We start from the raw sequence: 15,124 nt of genomic DNA on the forward strand, positions 1-15,124 counted from the left end.
TTGTGAAATGTTTAAAGAGTATACACGTTAGGGAAACACTAGAGTTGAACAATCAGTGTGTGAAATGATTTTTTTAATGCAAGCCAAGAGCATAAATATGACTACGTAAAATTTATGCAGGATATTTCACAGAAATTTATAAAATTGTATAATGACCAAGAGATGACCTCCAGAATAATTGATGTAACTACTTGTTCTGTACATTAATGGCTAAATGAAGCACATGTAATTTATTGGACGACCACCTTGAAAAGCTTAGGATACTTCAATATTTGTTGCCTCAACCTATGTCTTACGGATGAGCATGGGCCTCAAGTCTAAAGAAAGATGGGAACTGCCATTTTTGATAGAGCATAAAAAATTGTAATATTAGTTAAATTTCTTTTGATAAAATGAGTTATTATATGTGTTATTGTATATTCCAGCTGTCATGCTTCGAAAAATTGTTCCAAACATAAGGAGCAGACAGATTAAAATAAACATGTAGTTAAGTTTATGGCAGTAAGACTATGAATGAACGCATAATTACTGCAGAAGAACATATCATGATTCAGTTGTTCCTCTGCCCTAATATTCTTATTAGTTCACTTGTACAGACAATTGATGGCTATATTATTTTGTACTGAATGAGATAATACTATAAGAATTACCCCATCCTAGTACAAAATAGTTCATTAGGTGGGGGTGTTTTAAGGTGGCTATTATTTCTCACCTTACAAGCACTCATCTACATACTTTGCCATGATTTACAACCGGAACTTGAATATTTAAAGAAGACTGACATGGTCACGTACACCTTGTAAATAGTTATTAACGCTTATTGCATGAGAGGTGATGGATTGTCTTTGTTATCAAAATGGCGTAATGAATGATTGCCTGTACTAGTAGAGGTTGGAACGTCAGTGGAAATGAAACAGCATGCGTAACTCAAGCCCTGGTTGGAAAAGCCCGCACAGGTGTGCTGGCCCTGCTTAAACACAGAAAGTAGCCAAGATGGACGGTCGGGTTACCTGAGTGCTGAAGCACAATACAGCTGCGGCCGGCTGGTTGTGTAACAGGGAGAGAAGGATAACTGAATAATATTTCCTAAACTCTGAAAATCTTGGTCGCAGCAGAGAGGAATGAGGAAGCGTTACCTCGAGAATAACACTGGCTGGGCTATTTCCGAAGATTTTTACTCTGAGAAGCGTACCATTGTATGAATTCCTAATTAACGGGTAGAGGTATTTCCTCCCAAACTTTCCGCTCTGGTCGACAAAAAACTAAAATATGGTTGGTCAGCGTTCGGAAGAATCTGTGGAGAAGGAGAATATTACGTGGTTTCGAGAATATGATTCGCCTTCTGCAGTTACGAGGGGGGGAGCCAATCTTTGTTGAGAAGCGAGCGGTGGAGGGCAACGGTCTTCCGTTTCGAGCGCCCATGTCTGACGGTCGCTCAGTATCAGATTTGTTGCTACAGACAGACTTGCTGTCTTTGCTCTCAGGAGATTTTATAATTAAGAAGGGTAGGCACTGTACTGTTGCGAACTTATACCATTCTGGCCTCCGGGTAGGGAGTCGTCGTTGAGTACGCAGCGTTCAGTGATTGAGAGCACTTCTTCTGCCTACACTCACGTTGAGACGTTATCTGAACTCCGTCCTTGTGGCTGGGAGTTCGTGTTTCTCGTCTGTAGAACGCAAAGAGGAGAAGACAGCATTAGATTATACTAGTCAGAGGACCGTCTTCTGCCGTCCTAAATGTTTGAATGAGTTGTTTTCTTATATTCTGTGGCTGGAGTTCTTCCGTCGTCACAGACGTGTACGAGAACCATCACTCCGTCGCACGGAGAAGGTGATATTGCTAATTGTTTCGGCTTATTAGGGCTATAAAGCTAAACAGCTGTGATCACGTAACTTTTATTTCCACCGATGTTGCACACCACTCTAGATCATCTTTAAAAAATAGTGTCTTCTAGTGTTTGGTAAGCAGATGATGTCAGTCATGTCACGTTATTTATATTAGATCGCATAGCCATAGAAAGGGGCAGAGTTGGGCAATTAATGAATCATATTAGTTAGGAAATTCATTTGTATCTCTTTATGCCCATTGGACAACGATATATAAATATTTGTAATATATAAAGGGGTTTTAATCTACAGTAAATGTGTAAGGAGAAACAGTATTTATCATTTTGTAGTTACTAGTTCCCTTAATCATTCATTTATGTTAATATTGTAATTTATATATTAAAGAGCAAGCATGAGGAGATAATATCACCATTAAGAGATCCCAATATCTGCTTCAGCGAGTAGTCAGAGAGGGCTAAATCTTCATTTTCGCGTTCAGTATTTTCCATTGTGCACATCAATTTTTACACCCACCTGGATTATCATCTTTGAAAACCTTAACATTGCGCCAACTGAACGACTAGCCTGTTCTCATTTATTTTATTTTCAGTCGTTAACCTTCTATTTTCATGCAGTAAACTTCACTCATTATTATCTTTTTAATTGTTACTATTATTATTATTGTTCGTTCACTCGCAAGAGCTTTCCTATCCATATTTGGTAACGATGCATGAGACCAGGCAGTGTGGAAGAATGGACTGTTGGATGTCTAGACACACCGAATACGCCCATTTATCTCGGCGTCTCATATCCACGACAATAGAAAAAGCCCAATAAGAAAAGACAACAACGGGAGGCTGGTGACGCAGGCAGAACTCTACAACAATTTCTGTCGATTTAACGCAGCTACGACAGATAAATTCCTGCCGTGGTACGTTACTCACAACAGAATATATAGTATAGACTCTGGCACTGCTTCAGATAGCTACGAATCTGTGACCACGACCATGGTTTAGCATTGCATCAGCTTCTGGTAATGGAGTAACAATTGTAAATGGAAGACTGTGTTTGATAATTTCGTTCTGCTGCTGTTCGAATGAGTTATGCCGACGAATAAATTAAGCTTTCTTCTTATTTTTATCTACACAGCTGAGAAAACTAAAATAAGAATTCTAAGTAATGAAGTGCAAGTTTCCCTTGTGACAGTCGATTTCCATTAAATTTCATAAGCCTTCTGCAAACCTCAACCCAATACCTTCTTGAAGCAAGCACAATGGTCTGCCTTACGAATACCAAGGCAATACACAAAAAAGTCGATGGACAGATTGGAAGGAACTATCAGTGACATGGATATGGATTCATTTCATCATTTAGGGACCAAACAGGAAGCGAAAACTATGGAAGCGATGGACAGTCTCGTTAGTATGCATTATACGTATACGTCCCGAGGTGGAAAACATACTGAAGTCGCCGAAGTACCATTGCCCACACTTATTTCTCTGTTAATGAACATTATTTTCAGTGTCTTCGGAAACGAACTGATTACTGCATGGCATAGAATATTTAGTTAACTGCGTTTTGTCTTGCTTCCATCCTCACCAACAAACTTCTACATCTCCGTAGTACTCGTCAAATTCTATCAGTATGTTTCACAAGAGTGCAGTAGAGACAGTCAATTTCGTGGTGCAAACTGCATGAAATCATACTGTTTAGTTTGTGGGATTGAAGGGACCAGACTGATAGGGCCATCGGTCCCTTTTTCAAAAAACTTCAAACACCCACAAAGAATAAAAACGAACAATAGAGATGACAAGAGACGACACAGGACAAGAAAGACTCAGACCGAGACCAGACAAAAGGAATTAAAAGCACACAGATTGTGACAGTGGTTGGCCGACCATAGAGACAAAAAAGGAAAAGCCAACCACCTAGACACACTAAAAAAATCGTAGACCAAAGGCCAGACTCAACACAAAGAATGACAAACACTTAGATCAAGTGGTAAAAGCCCCCTGCCCGCATAAAACGCAAAACTAAGCCTGCCATGGCAGTGTGATCTGTTAAAAGGGCAGGGAGCGTATCTGGCAGCGCAAACGTCTGCCGGAGCACAGTTAAAAGGGGACAGGCCAACAAAATGTGGACCACCGTCAAAGCCGACCCGCAACGACATAGAGGCGGGTCCTCACGGCGCAGTAAATAGCTGTGCGTCAACGGAGTGTGGCCAATGCGGAGCCGACAAAGGATGACTGATTCCCTGCGAGTGGCTCGCATGGATGACCGCCACACATTCGTCGTCTCCTTGATAGCACGGAGTTTGTTTAGTGTGGTCAGGCTGCGCCATTTAGCGTCCCAAACCGCGAACACTTTGCGGCGGAAGACTGCTCGCCAATCGGTCTCAGGGAGGACAATGTCCAGAGATGGTTTACTGGTGTCCTGTTTGGCCAGGCGGTCAACATGTTCATTGCCCGGTATCCCAACATGGCCTGGGGTCCAAATGAAGATCACTGAGCGTCCACTTCTGTAGAGGGCAGAAAGAGAGTCCTGGATTACCAATACCAAAGGATGCCTAGGGAAGCACTGGTCGAGGGCTTGTAGGCTGCTTAAGGAGGCACTACAAATGACGTAGGACTCACCAGAGCAGGAGCGGATATGTTCAAGAGCGCGATAGATGGCAACCAGCTCTGCAGCGAATACGCTGCAGCCAACCAGCAAGGAGCGTTGTTCAGTATGGTCAACGTGAGCGTAAGCATAGCCAACAAGACCGTCGATCAGTGAGCCATCAGTGTAAATGATGTCTGAGCTCCCAAACTCGCCAAGAACAGAGAGAAAAGTCCGGCGGAGGAACTCAGGTGGGACTGAGCCGCTGGGGCCAAGCAATAGGTCCAGCCAAAGCAGCAGCCGAGGTATTGACCATGGAGGGGTTCAGAAACGAGTCTGCAGGAAAAGTGGTAGGGGGGAAGTGTCAAGGTCATGAAGAAGGGACCAGACACGGACAGCGAAGGGATTTTCAATTCTGGGCCGCCGTTGCGGGAGACGGACCGCCGTGTTGGGGAAAAGAAGACGGTAATTTGGGTGGCGAGGTGAACTATGGATGTGTGCGGTATAGTTTGCGAGCAATAGTTGCCGCTGGAGCCGCAATGGAGGAACGCCCGCTTCCACAAGGAGGTTGTTCACGGGGCAAGATCGAAAGGCTCCCGTAGCGAGGCGAACTCCACAGTGGTGGACAGGGTCTAGCAGACGCAGTACGGAAGGGGCGGTTGAACCATACACCACGCTTCCGCAATCAACACGGAACTGTACAACGGCTTGGTACAGCCGCAGTAGTGTACGACGATAAGCACCCCAGCCGGTGTGGCTCAGGCATCGAAGGAGATTGAGATGCCGCCAGCACTTATCTTTAAGCTGACTAATATGACGAAGCCAACTTAAGCAGGCATCGAAGACCAGTCCCACGAAGCGGTAAGTCTCCACTGCGTCTAGTAGTTGGTCATCGAGGTAAAGTTCGGGATGGGGGTGGACGGTACGACGGCGACATACTGTTTTGTGACGTGTTTGGCAAGATTTATATCCATTTGCTTTTTATTCCATACGTTTTCGTCGCAAACTATGAAAGTAAGTGTTTTATTCGTCTGTATTTTTGGAAATTTGTAATACAGATAGACAATTATGTATCTAAATATCTCACATGCTGTATTTTGCACGAGGAGAATTCATATCACTAGCTTTTCAATCCGTGGGCTGAAATTGTACAACAACGGCGTTAACAGAACGTTCCACGCTGTAAAGCTTTAAAAATTGGGAATTCTAGATTAAATCTGAGTCACTACCTTCAATAGAATGACAGAAAAAATTCGCAACATCACGAAAGAGTTGTGCGACGTAAACGAAAGTTGGTGGGTGTGTTTCTATATCTGAAGGATGAGGTCTAGTCAGTTTTCCCGCCAGTCACATAAGAGTGGCGCTAGTACCGCCACTATGAGGATAACATTCAGGTTTGCTGTAAATGCACGCTGTGACAGTCATGATAGCTAGTTACCTTTCAGACTGGGGGTGGTGAGTTGGTGTTAGCCAAGAATGCCTTTAACGCGACGAAGACGCCATTATCTTCACCTCACTGAGTTTGAACGAAGTCATGTGATAGGCATACGAGGAGCGATAATGCAGAAAGACTTGGCGGTGATGTAGCTACTGCACATGATTGCTGGCAGCGGTGGTCACGAGAATGTATGGTCGCAAGAAAACCGGGCTCTGGATGGCCACATGCCACTATCGACAGGGAAGACCACTGTGTTCGGCACATGGCTCTGGCACATCGTACTGCACCTGCAGCAGGAATTTTAGGAGCAGCTAGCACCACGGTGACACAACGAACTGTTACAAATCGGGTTACTTCAAGGACAGCTCCGAGCGAGACGCCATGTAGTGTGCATTTCATTGACCCCAAACCACCGCAATTGGCGACTTCACTTGTGTCAAGCGAGAACTCATCGGAGGGCAGGGCAGAAGTCTGTTGTGTTTTCTGGTGAAAGCTGATCCTGTCTTGGTGCCAGTGATGCGGTGTGTTGGAGGCCAGTTGGCTGTCTGCAATCATCCTGTCTGTGTGCTAGACACAATGGACTTACATCTGGAGTTATGGTCTGGGATGCGATTTCGTATGAAAGCAGGAGCATTCTCGTCGTTATCCCGCACACCCTGACTGCAAATTTACGTCAACACAATACCTCCAAAAGCAATTCATGGGGCCCCCGCGAGAAACTGGGGTACAAAACAGCGTAACTGGAATCCATAGATTACAAGTACAACAAAATTTAGAAGATACGACTGGAAGATCACATGACCGGAAGTGCCGCCGTCTTGGATCTTTAGAGTATAAACTTTAGGCTTGACAGCACCAATCAATCAGACTTGTGTGGCAGTTGAAAGTGGAAGCACGTTCCTGGAAACTGCTTTACGTCTCGTCCACTTTTAGGGAGGAGGACGAGACCAACAGACGAAAACTTTAGTTTACGGTTATTACTGGTCAACCTGGATAGGCTTCTTTCTAACAATGGCAAACCAAAACTGATACGCTCCACAGCAAGAAGAACCTATATGTACTTACTCTTATTACAGAACAGTTTTGCGATAGCATTATGGTAATTAAAATCTGTGTTCAAATGGACTGTTAGAATCAAATAAAGAAGGGACGATATGTAATGTTCAAGAAGGAGATGTATGGCTCGCTTAACTATTACCAACGTAGTAAATTCGTCAGGTTCATCACTGCAAGACATGGTCTCAAGGCGAAGATAAACTACTGGCCATTAAAATTGCTACACCAAGAAGAAATGCAGATGATAAACCGGTATTCATTGCACAAATATATTATATTAGAACTGACATGTGATTACATTTTCACGCAATTTGGGTGCATAGATCCTGAGAAATCAGTACCCAGAACAACTACGTCTGGCCGTAATAACGGCCTTGATACGCCTGGGCATCGAGTCAAACAGAGCTTGGTTGGCGTGTACAGGTACAGCGGTCCATGCAGCTTCAACACGATACCACAGTTCATCAACAGTAGCGACTGGCGTATTGTGACGAGCCAGTTGCTCGGCCACCATTGACCAGACGTTTTCAATTGGTGAGAGATCTGGAGAATGTGCTGATATGGCGATGACGAATACACGCTTCCAATGCGCGTTCACCGCAATGTCGCCAAACACGGATGCGACCATCATGATTCGGTAAACAGAAACTGGATTCACCCGAAATAAATTACGTTTTGCCATTCGTGCACCCAGGTTCGTCGTTGAGCTCACTATCGCAGGCGCTCCTATCTGTGATGCAGCGTCAAGGGTAACCGCAGCCATGGTATCCGAGCTGATAGTCCATGCTGCTGCAAACGTCGTCGAACCGTTCGTGCAGATGGTTGTTGTCTTGCAAACGTCCCCATCTGTAGACTCAGGGATCGAGACGTGGCTGCACGATCCGTTACAGCTATGCGGACAAGATGCCTGTCATCTCGACTGCTAGTTATATGAGGCCGTTGGGATCCAGCACGGCGTTCCTTATTACCCTCCTGAACCCACCGATTCCATATTCTGCTAACAGTCATTGGATCTCGACCAACTCCAGCAGAAATGTAGCGATACGATAAACCGGAATCGCGATAGGCTACAATCCGACCTTTGTCAAAGTCGGAAACGTGATGGTACGCATTTCTCTCCCTTACACGAGGCATTACAGCAACGTTTCACCAGGCAACGCCGGTCAATTGCTATTTGTGTATGAGAAATCGGTTGGCAACTTTCCTTATGTCAGCACGTTGTAGGTGTCGCCACCGGCGCCAACCTTGTGCGAATGCTCTGAAAAGCTCACCATTTGCATATCACAGCATGTTCTACCTGTCGGTTACATTTCGCGTCTGTAGCACGCTATCTTCGTGGTGTAGCAATTTTAATGGCCAGTAGTGTATTATCAACGTAGTAAATTCGAGAAGTTCGTCGCTGCAAGAGATGGTGTCAAGGCGAAGCTACCATTTCTCTTACACGGAACGACAGTGTGACAGCAAGAGGAATGAGTATTGGATAAAATAGGCAAGGAAGCAATGAATCCATTTCGAAAATGTCTTAAAGTCCTATAGTTTTTACCCTGTGAAGTCGAATTATCTGATGTTAAAATGGATGTTGTAACGGAAGAGCTGCCTGGAATATTGCAGCAGCCATTCAGACGACTACTTCCTTTAGGATTTTGACATCACCTAAGATATCACCGAATTTTTTAATGACATCAAGGGAGGAAGGAAGGAGGCAAGATAGGGTTTAAAGTCTCGAAAAAAATGGTTCAAATGGCTCTGAGCACTATGGGACTCAACTGCTGTGGTCATCAGTCCCCTAGAACTTAGAACTACTTAAACCTAGCTAACGTAAGGACATCACATACACCCATGCCCGAGGCAGGATTCGAACCTGCGACCGTAGCAACAGCGCGGCTCCCGACTGGAGCGCCTAGAACCGCACGGCCACCGCGGCCAGCTAACAATTAACTTGTTTGGTTCAAATGGCTCTGAGCACTATGGGACTTAACATCTATGGTCATCAGTCCCCTAGAACTTAGAACTACTTAAACCTAACTAACCTAAGGACATCACACAACACCCAGTCATCACGAGGCAGAGAAAATCCCTGACCCCGCCGGGAATCGAAGCCGGGAACCCGGGCGCGGGAAGCGAGAACGCTACCGCACGACCACGAGCTGCGGACTTTTAAAGTCTCGTTGACATCGAGGTCATTCGAGATGGGGCACAAGCTAGGATTGTGTCAAGAATGGCCGGCCGAAGTGGCCGTGCGGTTAAAGGCGCTGCAGTCTGGAACCGCAAGACCGCTACGGTCGCAGGTTCGAATCCTGCCTCGGGCATGGATGTTTGTGATGTCCTTAGGTTAGTTAGGTTTAACTAGTTCTAAGTTCTAGGGGACTAATGACCTCAGCAGTTGAGTCCCATAGTGCTCAGAGCCATTTGAACCATTTTTTTTGTCAAGGATGGAGAAGGAAATCGGCCGTGCCGTTTCAGAGGAACCATCCCGGTGTTTGCCTGGAGCGATTTAGGGAAATGACAGAAGACCTGAATCTGAATGGCCAAACGTGAGTTTGAGCCGTCGTCCTCCCGAATGCAAGTCCCGTGTGCTAACCACTGCGTCACCTCGCTCGGTATGTAATAAAATCGAAATGTGCGACTACCTAATACAAATCGTAGCGTCTGCGTGGGAGGAGACTGCCAGGGGAACATAATTGTGATTTAGGACAACGATAAGCAGTTGGAATATAATAAATTTGAATGTCAGATCACAAGTCCAGGCGGGAATAAGGTTATCGGTAACCACCTTATAGATTTTATAATGTGTCCAGACTTGTGACTACGAGAAACGTTTTTGTCTTCGTTGACCAAAAAACATGGTATCACAAGACTGGAGGCTACAATATACGACTATAGCATTGATCATGTGTTTCACGCTGTGGAAAAATGTTTAAGTGTTTTAAACTCTAACAAACAGTATTTACAATGTGCACCACTGTACTCTGTGCCAATCGCATCCATGTGGTTTCAGTCAAGTAATAACTTACAGAACAGCTGCTGTGATTGTTTGACAACGTTCAGCAGTTTATCTACTGAGGTAATGAGGATACCTCAAAATTTACTGGTGTGCAAGTTAAGTCTGCCAGTCTTTCGTGACCGATAAAAGCTTATGAGTTATGCTCGGTCTGCATGCCGTTTTGATTATCTACCTGTAAATTACGTGGAGGTTCTTAACACTACCTCCAACAAAGAAAATGTAAGCATTTCACAGAAGTGACGTATTAAAGCAGGAGAAACGTATTTCTCTCAATTAAGGACATTGTTCTCCTCAGTACCGTCGGAGACAGATACCGCCCAATTATGCCTGGTTCCCACAAACAGTGTTATTCCAGAAGTCTTGAGGAAAAGAAATAATGTGTCGAATACACTTAAGCTATTCCCTATTAAGAGAATTACTCCCCTAAGTACTATTACTGTGTTACGTGTACGAAAAAGAAAACTGGAAATGGAAAAAAAAAAAGAAAACTGTAGTGTATGACGAAGACAAGCGCCATAAAGAAAGAATATTAACTGCAACTGCAAAACGAAGAAGCTATTGCAAATGTGCAGGCAAGGCTTACGTATTGCATTAAACCCAGTGTGTGACGAAATCTGGTTACCACTGGGGAATATAAAATATCAGCATTTACTGCTAATAGCAGTGGTAAGTGGACATATGTTGGAGTCCTGGCCGAAAATCATGTATTGGAGTACGTTTACAACAGTAAAGGACACATGAAAAACCTGTTCATCAAGCTCCATTCCAATCCGGATCTGCTTAAAAAAGGTCATTACGTTGTATCTACACGTGCTCAACTGGGTGTTGTACACCTAGCAACAGATTTGTCGAGTTTAAAACAAGCGGAACAACAGCATTTAATGACCACTTGTTTGAAAATTTTGTAAACGTATTGTTCTATACGTAAGGTCTACATGAATGTGCAGCAGAAGAGTTGATAGCTAAAGCCCAGGAAAATGTAGAGTGGTATGACAATAGTGTTACGCAAGAAATAAGAGGTAACATTAAAATCGCCGAATGCTTTCATCTAGATGAACTGCTTGAATGAATAGAGCTAATTGTTAAACCCATAAAATAGGAATAAAGTTAGATACGTTTCGGAATACGAGAACATAGCTTATTTGTATCCATCAAATTACTGGCTGGAAAAAGAATTAGATGAGTCCGAGGCGGACTTAAATTATAAGATAAAAATTAAGGTGAATACTATTCAAACCACACCAAACAAAAATAAAGAATTAGTTCTCTTTTGTGTCTAAATGTATATGTAGACCCTAACAAAAATTTTGTGTAGAAGTATATTTGTTTTCATATTCTTTATACCCTGCCAAAAAAATATAAAAAGATGCTCCTGTTTACAATGAGCTGCATGTTTGGGAGATGGGTAGTTGATGACCTTGAAAAGTAGCTGAAAGTAGGTAGTTGAAGTAGTTTCTTACCTATATGAATATAAGTAGCACAATTGCGATCGTGATTCCCCTGAGTGACTCTGACCATTTCCTGAGGGTTGCCTGGAGGATGGAGAGTGGAGGAAGCAAAGAGCCCAAGTCTGTAACCTGACACGGGATGAGTGATATGACACTGGATGCGATAAGATCGTTATCTGCACTCGAACCGGCCCTGTGTTCCTGCTTACTTGATCTTTTCCAGTATTTTTCCGATCCTTACAGTGGAATGGCATCAGATGGTATACCATCTGCTGATTTAACTTCCTTCCTTGATAACGTTGTTACGCCAGCTCTCTATGAGGAGTTTTTGGCAGCTTTTTACCGTGATGAGATATCTGATATTGTAGTTCGCTCTCCTTCCCCCAAATCGCCGGGTTTGGATTGGCTTCAGAAAGAATTTTGTGTCCGGTTTTAGCCTCGGAAAGGAGATACGATCACATCTGTGTTGAATAAAGTGATGCAAGGGGTGCACTTGCCGCCTCCTGTTAAGGTCGGAAAAATTGTTTTAATCCCCAAAAAGACGGGATGTCTCCCCGTGGACCGGGTCCGACCGATAACGCTACGAAATCGTAGCGCGGGCGATAAATAGCCGTTTGTCGGACTTGCTTGCTGACATTGTCACGCGTTATCAAAGTTTTCTTCCGGGTTGTATTCTCCTGAGTCCCGTTGCTGAATGTTGTGATCTCATTTCGATTGCTTCCACTGTCCTTGTGTCGGTAGCTTTAGTTTTTATTGATTTTAATCATGAGTTTAATCGGGTTAGTCATGATTTTCTGTTGCGAGTGTTAACGTCTGTTGGTTTTAATGATGTTACACGACGGACATTCACCTCTGTAGTTACTGGTATTCAGGCGTCTATTGACGTGAATGGGCGTCTTACTTCCCCCATAGAAGTGTGTCAAGATGTCCTACAGGGGAATCCCCTATATATGTCATTATTCGTGTATTTTCCGGAACCCTTACTGCGGTCCATAGCTGTTCAGTTGGATGGCTGGTTGTTATTGGGAGAAAGAGTCATCGTTCGAACCTATACCGATGACGTTATGGTACTTCTTCGTACTCATGACGACATACCGGTGCTCAACGACGTTTTGCATGCGTTTTGTCGCCTTACGGGAGCACAATTAACATCTGGAAGTGTCGGTTAATCAGTTTGCGGGGATTTGATGCGGCTGAGATTCCATAGGCTGTGGTGGTCGCCCGCCATTATTGTCTGATAAAGATGGCTGCGTTAACCGGGAGGTTCGTTATGGATAGGATTCAAGGAGCGATTCTTGAACACGAGCGTCGTTCCCTCTTGTTCTTTCATACTTCAGACCTTGGAAACTTATGTGTCGAGTAGGGCCTATTTTGTTGCCCAAATTTTCCCCCTTCCTGCGATAATTTCCTGAAAGTTACAACGATTATCGGGCAAAATAATCTGGCAAAACTCTATTTTTGAGGTGCGCTATGACGTTATGGCGAGACACCGACTGATTGTAGGTTTGGGCCTCTTTGATGTTCGGGCCAAGGCTTCTGCTTTATTTCTTCCCTGCACTGTTTTAACGTGTCTTCGCGTCCCCCAATCACTTGCATCTCGTCTTTCCGCCAGTCTCCGACCTACGGCCTTAACCCTTCCAACATATTTTGGCAGGGTAGATAATAAATTTCAGGAATAGGGGAAAGAAGTACATTAGAAGAAGAATAGATAGCTCTGAGGGATGAAGTAGTGAAGGCAGCAGAGGATCAAGTAGGTAAAAAGACGAGGGCTAGTTGAAATCCTTGGGTACCAGAAGATATATTGAATTTAATTGATGAAAGGAGAAAATATAAAAACGCAGTAAATGAAGCAGGCAAAAAGAAATACAAACGTCTCAAAAATGAGATCGACAGGAAGTGCAAAATGGCTAAGCAGGGATGGTTAGAGGACAAATGTAAGGATGTGTAAGAATGTAGAGGCTTACCTCGCGAGGCGTAAGATAGATACTGCCTACAGGAAAATTAAAGAGACCTTTGGAGAAAAGAGAAACACTTGTATGAATATCAAGAGCTCAGATGGAAACCCACTTCTAAGCAAAGAAGGGAAAGCAGAAAGGTGGAAGAAGCATATAGAGGGTCTATACAAGGGCGATGTACTTGAGGACAATATTATGGAAATGGAAGAGGATGTAGATGAAGATGAAATGGGAGATACGATACTGCGTGAAGAGTTTGACAGAGCACTGAAAGACCTGAGTCGAAACAAGGCCCCGGGAGTAGACAACATTCCATTAGAACTACTGGCGGCCTTGGGAGAGCCAGTCCTGACAAAACTCTACCATCTGGTGAGCAAGATGTATGAGACAGGCGAAATGCCCTCAGACTTCAAAAAGAATATAATATTTCCAATCCCAAAGAAAGCATGTGTTGAAAGATGTGAAAATTACCGAACTATCAGTGCAATAAGTCACAGCTGCAAAATACTAACGCTAATTCTTTACAGACGAATGGAAAAACTGGTAGAAGCCGACCTCGGGGAAGATCAGTTTGGATTCCGTAGAAATGTTGGAACACGTGAGGCAATACTGACCCTACGACTTATCTTAGAAGAAAGATTAAGGAAAGGCAAACCTACGTTTCTAGCATTTGTAGACTTAGAGAAAGCTTTTGACAATGTTGACTGGAATACTCTCATTCAAATTCTAAAGGTGACAGGGGTAAAATACAGGGAGCGAAAGGCTATTTACAATTTGTACAGAAACCAGATGGCAGTTATAAGAGTCGAGGGACATGATAGGGAAGCAGTGGTTGGGAAGGGAGTGAGACAGGGTGGTAGCCTCTCCCCGATGTTATTCAATCTGTATATTGAGCAACCAGTGAAGAAAACAAAAGAAAAATTCGAAGTAGGAATTAAAGTCCATGGAGAGGAAATAAAAATTTTGAGGTTCGCCGATGACATTGTAATTCTGTCAGAGACAGCAAAGGACTTGGAAGTGCAGTTGAACGGAATGGACAGTGTCTTGAAAGGAGGATATAAGATGAACATAAACAAAAGCAAAACAAGGATAGTGGAATGTAGTCGAATTAAGTCGGGTGATGCTAAGGAAATTAGATTAGGAAATGAAACACTTAAAGTAGTAAAGGAGTTTTGTTATTTGGGGAGCAAAATAACTGATGATGGTCGAAGTAGGGAAGATATAAAATGTATACTGGCAATGGCAAGGAAAGCGTTTCCGAAGAAGAGAAATTTGTTAACATCGAGTACAGATTTAAGTGTCAGGAAGTCGTTTGTGAAAGTGTTTCTATGGAATGTAGCCATGCATGGAAGTGAAACGTGGCCGATAAATACACTCCTGGAAATGGAAAAAAGAACACATTGACACCGGTGTGTCAGACCCACCATACTTGCTCCGGACACTGCGAGAGGGCTGTACAAGCAATGATCACACGCACGGCACAGCGGACACACCAGGAACCGCGGTGTTGGCCGTCGAATGGCGCTAGCTGCGCAGCATTTGTGCACCGCCGCCGTCAGTGTCAGCCAGTTTGCCGTGGCATACGGAGCTCCATCGCAGTCTTTAACACTGGTAGCATGCCGCGACAGCGTGGACGTGAACCGTATGTGCAGTTGACGGACTTTGAGCGAGGGCGTATAGTGGGCATGCGGGAGGCCGGGTGGACGTACTGCCGAATTGCTCAACACGTGGGGCGTGAGGTCTCCACAGTACATCGATGTTGTCGCCAGTGGTCGGCGGAAGGTGCACGTGCCCGTCG

Source organism: Schistocerca serialis, chromosome 3, assembly GCF_023864345.2.
Source record: "Schistocerca serialis cubense isolate TAMUIC-IGC-003099 chromosome 3, iqSchSeri2.2, whole genome shotgun sequence".
NCBI lineage: Eukaryota > Metazoa > Arthropoda > Insecta > Orthoptera > Acrididae > Schistocerca > Schistocerca serialis.